This window comes from Macaca thibetana, chromosome 7 (assembly GCF_024542745.1).
Source record: "Macaca thibetana thibetana isolate TM-01 chromosome 7, ASM2454274v1, whole genome shotgun sequence".
NCBI classification, from domain to species: Eukaryota; Metazoa; Chordata; class Mammalia; order Primates; family Cercopithecidae; genus Macaca; species Macaca thibetana.
The window spans coordinates 81,328,607-81,341,455 of record NC_065584.1 but is presented as its reverse complement, the minus strand read 5'-3'; the positions used below and the strand labels follow the sequence as shown (position 1 = coordinate 81,341,455).

The 12,849-nt window shown below is 29.2% G+C and overlaps 1 protein-coding gene across 6 annotated transcripts in view; it reads right to left on the bottom strand.

Moving 5' to 3' along the window:
• Positions 1 to 9,870: 9,870 nt before the first annotated feature.
• NOVA1 (NOVA alternative splicing regulator 1) overlaps positions 9,871 to 12,849 on the bottom strand; it is a 464,491-nt gene continuing 461,512 nt past the window's right edge. For all 6 annotated transcript variants that reach the window (XM_050799748.1, XM_050799749.1, XM_050799750.1 and 3 more), the window contains one exon: positions 9,871 to 12,849. This exon is cut by the window's right edge and continues 5,254 nt beyond it. The gene's annotated coding sequence lies outside the window, so the exon portion shown is untranslated.

Below are 12,849 nucleotides of genomic sequence, written 5' to 3'. Positions count from 1 at the left end.
GTTACCTCTCTCTACCTCTGTCCTTTGTCACTTCCTCTGACTTTATGCTGCTTTATTCTCTTCATAGAGTATTTTTTGACCTCCCCACTCGAATATTAGCTCTATCAGGTAGATGTTTTATTTGTCTTGTTCTCTCCGGAATCTGTTGTGCACTTTAGAGAGATATGCACACATAGCAGGTACTCAGTAAATGCCTGAGTGAATAATGGACTTCTATATGTGACACCGAAGAGACTCTAAATAAATGCAAATATTTTAATGTGGCAAAATTACTATGAAAATTCAACACATTTTTATCATCACTAAATTACACTGAGATGTCTCCTTTGCTTAATAATAAGAGAATATGCTAAATAAAAAAAGAAAAGGTTTTGTTTGTTGATTTTTTTCTTATTTAATTTTGTGACTATCCTTTCTTTAGAAGGATTACAACCATCTGAGCCTTTTAAAATGCAACTTCTTATTTTCCTGAAAATTTTCCGATTCTTTCTGAAAAGATTAAGGTGCATTTCTTGAATTTTTTTTTCAAAGTTGGAAGATACTATTTTATATGAGAAAAATGCAAGCTTGTGTTTCAAGAATTAAACATATATTCATTTTTATTCAGTATGAAGATCTTGACTTGGTAATTATAGTAGTGGATTATGGCATGAAAGTAGTTTAGGGAATAACACTCAGATGTAGGTGATTTCCTTTATTTCAGGGATGATGTTTTGTGAATCCAAATGTGGACACCCATATAATATGTAGAATCAGAGTTTCATAGTCTGATTCTAAAAGGAGATTTTTAGTATTGGGCCTTCTGTGCCCTCTGTGTTTTAAGGACACTTGTGTAAAAACTTACCATCGTAGATGTGTGCTGCTGATTTGAGACTGCCATGGGAGTAAGTAGTGTTTCACCCAGTCATTTGTCATGTTTATTTTCACTTCTGATCAATGAGGATGTGGTTCAGAAACATTCATGAGAACATGAATATCACAATTATATATACACGGTATTTGAACATATTCATACTTAGGAATGGAACTATCATATCATATCTGTTCATGCATAATGAGGACTGCAAGCAACGTTTATAGGAGGTGAGAGTTTTGTATTTTGTGGTATTATTTAATTTTAATACGGTCATTTTACAGGCTACTGACAATAAGCAACCTCTGCTATCTCCTCCCCCACAGAAATAAAGAGCTGTTAGAAACCTTTTAACTGTGGATTTCATCAGGAACCAGTTGTTCAAATTCAACCAGGAGATTTTTATCCTACCACACTTCATCATTATTCAGCAGAAATAATCATTTAAGACTAAATTGGAGCCAGGCCTCAATCAGTCATACTTCTTGGAGTTGGCTGAAATGTCGTCAAATGTGGGCTTGTTTAATACAAAAAACAAAAAGAAATTAAATAGATAATATATGATTCTACAATGGGTCCTACATAGTGCAAATTTACCATTGTCTATGTCTTAATTTGAGCCAAGGGAATATCCGATAGTTATTTAAAATTTTATTAAGCCAGTGGTGGATATTTACTCATTGCTTGAAAGTTGGGTCTCTATAATATATTCTAGAACATAAAGATTGTAATCCAAACGTATTTTAACTTACCTTCTCAGGTTCTGGATTATTTCTGAGAACAGCTGATCTGGGTAGGCAGCAAACAGGTTAAAAATTTAAATACATTACACATGTAAATATTATCATTGCCATTGTTGCTGAATCATGGTATATTCTTCATACAAACTAAATGCTAAGTGACCCTCATGCATTTGGCATTAAATATTGATATTAAGCATATGTGTTATCTGAATTTTAGGTAAAACATAAAGATTCACATTTAAAATTAACCTCTTTTTTAACCTTTTAAAAATATGAGGAAAATTATTTTTAAGTATACTGTATAGTACAGTGTTGGGGTATATCTAGGTATTGGTATATTTTAAACTGGTTGATATTCATATGAATATACACAATATAATTTTCATTTTTTAACTCAAAGTAAATAAAAATGTAATTAGTTTTTATTCATTATTATCTTTCTTGGTTATGTTGAAAGCCAGGATGCAATAATTCCAAATATTTAGAACCTCAGATTATCAAGTTAGAAATAAAATTTGTGACTAAGTAAGAAATATTCTGGTTCTAAATCTGTTTGTTCTAAACGTCCTAAGTTTGGGAGTGACAAAAATAAAACAAAGTTATCAATTATCCATTAAATTTCATTAATTTGCATCCCATCCTAGCTTATATGTTGGCAGAAAAATGGAATATATGGGATTATGTGCATTTATTTTTCAGAAATTGCACTCAATCTTTATACCAAGGGATGAGACTGGTCTACATAAAGCATTCTTGTCTGTTAATTTTGTTTCCCTGTTATTTTAAGTTCAGTTGAACAAGTTCAGTCATATTATTAAATAAAAGCAAACTTTACTCTTCTTTAATTTCAGAGTCTTTTTTTTTTTTTCTCTTCAGGCTTCTATAAAAACAGTTTAATACTTACAGCAATGCATATTTTAGAGAAACAAACTTACAGGCTAAATTTATTTAAAAGTATAATATTGATTTTCTTATTTAATTCATAGAAATCTATGATACATAATTTCAATTTTAATACTGAATTTAAGTGCATTTTAAATGCAATAAAGAGGTGTCATGAGAAATTAAATGAGACAACTACTTGAGAGTGTCTTGAAATTTGTACTATAGCAAAAGGCAAATGTAAGTTGATATTGTCATCTTCATCTTTGTTCTATGTATCCCGCAGAACAATTTTGCAGCTTTCTTACTGCCCTAACAGTGTAGAGCTGCTGTTTCTCTCAATAGGCCTGGCCTATGTTTCAATTTTACATGTGTCTAACATTGTTCCTAATGAATGTGCACATCATTTCTGGACAGAAAACTAGACAGCAAAAAAAAAAAAATAAATAAATAAGTTGGGTCATTTTCTCACATACATTTTTTCTATGCTATGACTTTTTTATTAATATTACAGAAGATATTTTCTTATGCTGTGTGGTAATGAACTTCACATATATGGCAAATTAAAATAAAAGTCTGAATAAAAGTTAAAATGATATTAACCTCCCAAGCCTTAGATGTAAAAAATACATTTCTGATGAACCAAAGTGGCTCTAGACTTTACATTGAGAATTTCAATTTAAACACCCAAAGACTGAGATAGAAAAGTGTTTTGAAGTACAATTTCGTCAAAAACATCAAAATCACCCTCTTTCTCTTTTAAAGCATGTTGAAAACTTCAGTAGGGTTATAGAAAAATCTATCTTTCCCCTTCACAGTTGGTTCTTAAAAAATATTTCTCATTATAATTCTCTGACATTCGGTAAGTGCTATATAGACTGTTGATTGATTCTGATAAAATAAGCCTTCTTTTATTTATCTTGACTATATTTGTTACACATTGTTTGGAATTCCACATCTATTATGTAATTCATGTTTTGAAACTACATTATGTTTCAGATCTGTATTTGTTGGTAATGGTAACAAAACTGGGACACTATATTAAAATGCATATCATTAAGAAATAATTCTAACGTGTTGATTGTAAATATCTAGAATATATAACATTCATTTTATTCTATCTTCTTAATGAATGTAATTGTCTATCAAAAGTAATTAAGATGATTATCACTGCTTATTACATACCAGAATTAGTAATAAGCACAAAATAAACTAGGTTTCATAGCTCAACTTAAAAATGATTCTTTTCCTTATTCAGAAAATCTTTCTTACCATTTAAAACATAGTGTTTTGAACATTAATTACAACATTCAACTTAATGGTTTCAAGACCATAGCAAACCAAATTTTCACATTTCTATTGTATTTCAATCAAATGAAAAGAAAAGGTATTTATTAAAATCCTCTTGTTTTCAAATATCAATAGTTAATAATATCTTAGCTTACATTTGGATGTACATCTTGTCCTTTCCCCATGTTTCTAGTATTTGATTTTTTTTCCATTATGATTGACCTTAGAAAACATTTTAAGGCAGCAAATATACTTTTATCTCAGAGCGCAAGACTCCTGTGTACACTGAACTTCATTTTGATTAATCTCTATATAGTGCTCAAGTACATATATCCTTTAGATGAGTAACTCTTGCCCAGAGTGAAAAAGCAATTCTGTGTCTTTCCATTTGGTATACCTTTCAAAAACATCTTCAGACCATGTAAGACTTTGTAATCAGATTTCTATGAAACTACTAATCCATTATGCCCAAAATAAAATTAAACATATTTTAGCAGTTCAGAAGCACTGAACCCATGTTTTAAATTTTCACCTTGTATATCAAATCATATGCATGATGTTGATTGCCTCTTAGTCAAACAAGGGAGCTATGCTTGACAGTCACTTTCAGCAAAGGTATTGATTGATCAAACTAGTAGAGGAATGAGTGTTTTAAAAGTATGTTCTCATTTAGGTTTTAAATATCCCATAAATATTAATTTTAAATATCCCATATTAGTAGCGATCACTAATATTTTGAAGACTCATAGGCCTACAAAATAATAATGGAAGTGTCAGTGTTTCTTGTAGGATTGTCCAAGTTACTTCTTATTTTCTGTTTTTATCCCAGTGAAAAAATGCTGAACATAACTTTTTAATTCTAACATGAAGTATTTAACTGCCCAAAAACTACGTTTCGAAGACATCAACAATACAATGTGGTGTGTATTAAACGGATGTCTGCCTTGCTCTTTTCTCTAATATTGAAATTGGGTGAATCATTATCATGGCTGAAAAAAAGAACATTAAATTTGATACTGGTTCTACCATGTTCAAGGAGTAGTAAAGAAAAAAAATACAAATTGATGATATGTCAAAGCACTTTGAAAACTTTAAGATACAGTTATGATCATATTGTAAGAGTATTGGGCTGTGTTCAATTATTTAAATCTTAAATTAGTCATATGAGCAGAAAATACGCTCTGTGGAATGGAATATGGCTGAAATTACTCGCAAAATGTGCCCTACGAAGACTGCCAAAATTTATCTCTCATTTTTCTTATTGTGTAAACTTATCTCTGATCATTTACAACCCTTTAATGATGAGAATATTTATCTGTTGTCCTACAGTTCTTCAATGAAATAAGTACAGACATACGTCAGAATCTCTTCGTTAGGTTTTAAGAGTTCTTTCTGAGAAGATATTTGTTACCATTAAAATTTTCAAACCAAATTTCCTTTATCTTTTAATAAAGCACATGCACTACATATTTAAAATATAAAATCCTGTGGTGTTTAAAAATATTTTATTCTATATTAACATTATTAAAAATGAGTTTACAGGAAAATTACTTATATGAAATATATAACACTACATGCTTAAACACCAAAGTTGCTGAGATGTTAGTTTTTATTAATGTCTAACATAGTATAATACAAGTATTAATGCATTTCCAGTTCTTTATTATTTACTCTTGTATTTATATAAAAAAGTGGTAGGTTTTTATGTAGGGGTTTATGAAAGATTTAAATTGAAATATGATTAGTTAATGGGCAATCTGATGAACTTGTTGGCTTGCTGAACTTATTATCACAAATAAAAGCAATTAATTGCCAGATGTTCACTTAATTTCAGCAAGTATTTTAATTAATTGCAAATTTTTCTGTTATCAATCTTTAGAATATTAGATGTTTTCATTTTTTCCCATTATTCATTGAAGTTTATGGACACAGAAAAATACATTTAAAAAGTTTTCCTTAAGCGTTCATAAACATCTTCTTGTGCCTGTAATAAGAATGTTCATATTATCAATTAATAAACCAGTACTAATTACATATTTTTGTATGATCATTTATATTCTACTCTTCAATTAATTTAGGGAATTGTTACCAGTTGTTTTTAGTTGATATAAAGAATTCTACTGATTTTTAAATAAAATCTTTTGTAATAACTTTATGGGAGCCCCCATGTGAAGCTGTAATAGAAATGAGTAAGACGCAATACTTATTTAATGCTTATTTTGGGTATTTATATGTAGATGTTTGTCTATGCAATCTAAACTTTTTCAAATTCAAGACTTTACCTTACATTCTATTAAGCTCATATATTTTGTAAGGTACTTTCACAAATATTACTATGCTCTTGTTTGACATATTTTATACATTCATTTCCCTCAATTTGTAGAGGAAATTAGTATTTATTGAAAAATCTCTTGCTTTCTTGTGATTGAATTTAGGTACTGAAATGTAGGTATACTTAAAACAAATATAATGTAATTTAATCCTTATATGCTGAGGTAATTGTGATCCCCATATTCTATACAGGGTATCTGAATCTATAAACTGTTCAGTATCAGAGGAGTGAGACTGAGATTCAAATCTGTATTTCTCTATTTCAAGACCCTCTTTTCCTCCATATCATGCTGTGTATGTGGGATTTATGTTTTCTAGCTGATGTTCTTTGGTTAAAATTTCTGGTAATAAACATAATTCCTTAAGAGAAGTCACACAGTTTCTTTTGCTAATAATGAAAATAGCACCCTGACATTTATTTTTTTTGAGATGATAGAAACCATATCTATAACTCTTAAGTTATCATGCATCATGTTAGATATCATTTATCTTTAGATAATTCACTTCAATCTATATTAGGCTAGATATATTTCTTGCCTAGGCTCTGCCTTAGGGTAGAATAAAACTCTGAAAACTCAATAAAATCAAATGATTTGTATCCTTCTTCATTTGGAGAACAAGGCACAGGCAATTATTTAAAACACTTGAGATTAAAATAATTGTATTTTTCGTGCTAGAATATGCTATTGATTATTATTTTAGAGAAAATAATAATTCTCCTATTATGGAATGGCCATACCAATTCTAATTTTTTTCTGTCACTCTAAAGTGTAAGGCAAACAGAATATCTTATAAAGATGATTTTCAGTGATTATATACTTTTGTTTTTTCTGAAGACCTATGTAAAAAAAAATGACTATACTATTAACAATGGATATGCAAGGGTTACTTCCCAATTAGAAGATAGCATAATTTGATAAAATGTTAGGAAATATTTTCCCTTTAATAACATATTTTTGGCCATGAAATATATAGAAAATTTATATTTAAAATAATCCTTCTAAAACAATTGAGATACTTTTAGAACTTACTTTGTTATATTTATTCTACAGAGAAATAACCTTTGAATATGTTGAATGTGATGATAGAATTGGATATGGTACAGTTAATTTGATTCTCACAACTATTTTGATAATCAAATAAAAAAGATGAGGAATATAAATAGTGCATTTGATTACTAGGAGACCAAAAAAAAAATCCTGTAAACTGTATCAATATATGTCAGATATGGAGTTTGCCCACATCTTTTTTATTTTCTTGCCTTTCAGAAAAGAGAAAAACAACAAATTACAGATGAAGAATTATTTTTGCAGAATTTAAAAACATTCTATTAGATGTTACTCATATTTTAAAATGATTTCTAATAAAATATCATCTCTGAACTTATTTATAACATACGACCTTTTGATTTATATAAACACATTGGTTATATCTTTATAATTCTATAAAATTTAGCACATTTCAGAATTTAACAAATTTAAAAAATCCAATGAATACTTTAAAATTTAGAGTCCCAAGAGAATTTTCAAGAAACAATGTATTTATTAGTACCATATATCATATAACCTCTATATGAGAGCATTTATTTCCATTTAAAATTGATGTTGATTACTTTTATATTGGTTTTAAAAGATAAACTTCTTAAATAAATTGTAATCATTTTCTGAGTATGTATTATTAACTCACTTTTTGTTTTCACAGGATTGACCCAATCCCTGTAATATTATCGAACTTTCTATCATTTGATTCCTCTATAGTATGTACATCCTTTGATAGTTTGAGAAATTGCTTACATTTTAAAGACAAACTATCAAATGACAAAGCATTTCTTAATGTAATAGCACTATTAAACAGATTTAAAATCATGTAATGCACTGCATCTTGTGTGCACTCAAAATGAAATAAAATGGATTTTCTCTAGGGCCACACAACTAATGCACTGGACAGATGATATACACATTTATCTCAAGTAATTCCATATATCCCTACCATGCTATTGCAGTTGCTTACATGTTTATTTCCACAAGATGCTTTAGTTGTTATAAAAGTTATTGTTTTATTTCTACAGTTTTCAAGGTATCTCTCAAAAGGTAACATGCACTGTGACAGGCCTAGAAGTATAAATTAAATGTTAATATAATTAACATTTGTGTACAGCTATGATTCTGAGAGCTTTAGACTATTTCATTTAGAAACAAAACCCATTAACTTGCATTAAAGTTGCTTACTGCTTAAAATATTCTAATGCATTTATCATTTTAATTTTAAAATCTTAGCTCTCAGTAAAGTGGGATCCTCAATTTATTAATTTTATCTTAGTGACTTGAGACTCAGTGGTTGTATTTCATTTTCTGGAAAATGGAAATCAAATTAATATCTATACTTTATAATAAGAATAATTAAAGAATAAAAGTACATTCTGCATATGGCAGAAGATAATATAAACATTAGTTATTTTATTCTATTCACATATTGGGGAATTATTTGTGAAGATACTTTTCCAAATACTATATGAGAAAATTTATTATTTATTTTCAAAAGCCCCACAAAAACTGTAGAAGTTCAGCTTTTAAAATATACTTAAGGTCAATGGCAATAAAACTTATGCTAATGAGAAGAAAAATATTATAATGCCTATTTTAACATTATCACTGTAACTTTGCTTTTCCTAAACATTTGAAGTTACATAAAAAGAGGTGTGATTAGCTTAATTATACTCCTTTTACTGTTTTACCATAAATAAGTGATGACATTGTCGCTGTTGGTGAAACTAATTTACTCTCCGTTCAAAATTAGAATCAGCATATACATAGAATACATGAATATATGATCTCGATTGAGTGTTAAGTCCTACTATTCAGAAAAAAAGGATTTTGTATATGCACTTTTATTATTTACTTTTGTCCTTGGGTATAACACTGTGCTTAAAATTTTAAAATAAATTGGTGAAAGTTCTTCCTTGATTTCTTCATGTCAGGATAGAAAGTAATGTATGTTTGAGTGAAAAATAACCAAAAAGTGTGTATCAAACTGTAGCTATGTGATGTATGGAAGAAGCCAGAGCAGAATTACTGACATTAATAATAACATGTTTTTGTAGTATCATTACGTTCTACATGTCACTTCACTGGTACTTTAGTGTACAACTTTGGTTATTGTTATAGGAGACCCAATGATGATAGTATTGATTTTAAAGTAATACTCACGATTTGAAAAAATCACTAAATATGAAAATTCACAACAGAGATAATATTATATTGTCATCAACCTCTGTATGCTTACACAAAGTTGAGGGCTTATAATGAATTCTCTTGGTTGACTTAGATCACTATACTTGGTTGTCCAGTCACTCTTCAAAAGATTGATTCTCCAGTGCTTTGCCTTCTTGTCCTATCTTTCTTCCCTTTTTGTCCAAACTAGGTATTTAGAATATCTGATTTTGTTCTTAATTGAAAAAACCACATGCAAACGAATGCCAAACAGATTGTTTGTACATCATGCATACTGATGATGACTGGATCCATCAGCATACAAAATTATTTTCAGAAAGTTAAGAGAGAAAACCCATCATTATCATCAGTCTATAAAATCTTAAAATACCTTTAATAATTAAAGAAAAATAATTTAAAAATAAAAACTGATGCATAATATTAACAAAAAAAAAAGCTGTCAACTAAAAAAATGGGTATAATTTCAAGCCACTTTTTAATGGTTTTAAATGAGATAGGTCCTAAAGGGGGCAGATTACAAGAAAATATTAAAAAAAAAAAAAACACAAAAAACATCTCCCTTTTTTTTTTTTTTTTTTTTTTTTTTTTTTTTTTTTTTTTTTTTTTTTTTTTTTTTTGAGACGGAGTTTTGCTCTTGTTGCCCAGGCTGGAGTGCAATGGCGTGATGTCAGCTCACTGCAACCTCCACTTCCCAGGTTCAAGCGATTCTCCTGCCTCAGTCTCCTGTGTAGCTGGGAGTACAGGTGTGTACCACCAACCCAGCTAATTTGGTATTTTTTTTAGTAGAGATGGGGTTTTACCATGTTGACCAGGCTGGTCTCGAACTCTTGAACTCAGATGATCCACCCACCTTGGACTCTCAAAGTGCTAGGATTATGGGCACGAGCCATCACGCCTGGCCCACAATTTTTAAAAGTTCATTGAAGGTAAGAATTTTTATGTTCAGAAGTAACTCCATTGGCAATTATTTAAACATTTCAAATTACAAGCCTGTTTTTAAAGACAGTGGACATGATTAATTACTTGCTAGAATGTATAAAAATCAGTTTTATAGGTTTGAAGATTAAAAAATGATTTTTAAAACGTTTCTGATTCAGATTAAGCCTCTGTAGTGCATATAGAAGTAACATTGTTTTGGGAGTCATGCAGTCAATCTTCACAGGAAGTTTAACCTCAGAGTTTTCCCTGTACTGGCAAAGCGATGCAAAAATTCAATAATTGAAACTAGCCAATTGAGTATTGGCCTTCTGAATCACTTTTTATACAGTCAGTATTTGCCTGAGTGCAAGTAGCTTTGATAATTGCTTCTATCCTCTATCACCCCCCCAACAAAAACCCAAAACAAAACGCATACACACACCAACCTAAAACAAAACCCCCATAATCTTGATGCAAGATTGAAATGTTAAAAATCTTGAGTTGTATCCCCTAAGGGATGAACTATTAGCCAATGCTTTCTTCTAGGGAATGGAACCTCACAAAATATATTCTGTACAGAACTGAGTGAAGAATGTTTTTCTTGAGATACTTTGAAAAATATAGTTAACTTTTTCTTTTATTAAAAATAGATTTATAAGTTAATGTGTATTATATCAATATTTTTAAAAAATATAATTTTTGTCTGCGCTGAAACCTTAAAAGTAATGGTTTATTTTCAATACAATTTCAGCATAAATTGGTCTCACCATACGTCTATAGGCTTCCTCTTATCAGAGCCTTCTTCAACATTTATCTCCTAAAATAGACAACGTAAAATATGGAAATGCCATATATCAAGTCCATCGAAGATTATTTTTTAGTATACTACAATAATTTAATACAGTATGTTAAGCTACTAAGGACTTGAACTATCTTAAGATTCACAGAAAAATATATAACATTAAAAGCGTGGAAATTTTGATGTCATTATTTTGAAATTTAAATTATAGAAATTGTGTTAAAGAAAAAAGGTGATACAATTACCCATTATCTAAAATACTGACAAGAAACAGTATTTTTTATTGATCAAAAGCTGTAAAATTGGATAAGCCAATAAACTACACTCTTGGAAATGCTTAAAGTTTTCATAAGCCAGATCCTCTGAAATATTTTACTAACTTAAAAAAATGGCAAATACAAATACTTCATTAAAATTTGAGTGCTCTTCATAGTTCAATAGAATTGGAATACTCAATTGAGTCCTTGACCAAAAGGTTAGCATCTCTGTTCTAGCAGAATGACAACTTAAAAAAGATACACACATTAGTATTTATTCTGGTATATCTATTGATGTATTGTCTACAAAGCATTTTTTATGAAATGGAGACTCTACACTAAACAGAAATAGATGACTATATGTTATCCTAAAACAGTTTCAAATGCATGAGCATAAAGTCAGAATTCAAGAAAAATATATGTATTTTTAGGTATCAACTTTAATCATAATGCATAAATGACATTAGAGAACACTGAGGAGGCACCGTGGTTCAGAAAAGTCTATATTCCTTCATTGATACATGTAGAGACTGATTAACTGCATCAAATCATCTTTTGATTATCAACTGTTTGAACATGGGATTTCACTTAATTTGCTCTTTCATTTGGTACCAAGTTAAAGCAAATGCAAACTGGTCCTTTTTTTGGGCAGTGGCTAAATTCATGAAATTTGGGTGGGGGGAGAAGTGTTGTTTTTTCACAAAAATTCTTTAATCATTTCATAGAGGTAAACATACTCAAACGCTAAATACCTGACCTTTTTGAATAAATGCAGACCTACCTTGATTTCCACAATAAGCCTCTATTCATTTCCATGAGACAATGTTTTCACAAAATGTAAGGCAAAACAGGTGTTAAATTACTTAAGAGAACTCATAATTTAAATAATTAAAACTAATTTGTGTTTAAAGCTATTTGAAGATTTATTAGAGAAACAAATACAAATATGCATTTCTACAGAACTGTTTTTTTTTTTTTTTCCAAAATGAGCTTAAAACGTGTTCCACAGTTTTTGCTTTTTTATATATCTATGGCAACCCAAGTATTGGCTTCTGTACCACTTTGTAATGAGACAATTGCCTTTCCATTGCAATTATAAAAAACTATTTAAAAAAAATTCGGCACATACACGTTAAATATTTTTCCTTAAAAAAATAATCTAATCAAAATATTGAATACTTTAGAATTAAACAATATTTTATTTACAAATCTGATTTGATGTACTTTATTATACAAGGTAATGCTTCAATTTTCAAGAACATTTTTTTTTGTTTATATAGACCAGTGGAATGACATCCTATCTAGTACTATACCTCAATATTTTTCAAAATTAACATAACAAGTTCTCTAATACTTTCATTTTTTGAAAAAAAAAGTTATTTATTTGGGGCACATATCTGATGAAACAAAAAATAACATGCAGATTTCCAAATATAATCTGTTAAACTATTATGATACTTACCCTTTAGGTAAAAAGACATCTATGAACAACAGTGCATAACAATATTATGTATTCATGTTTATGAGAAACCAAGCAGAAGGCAAA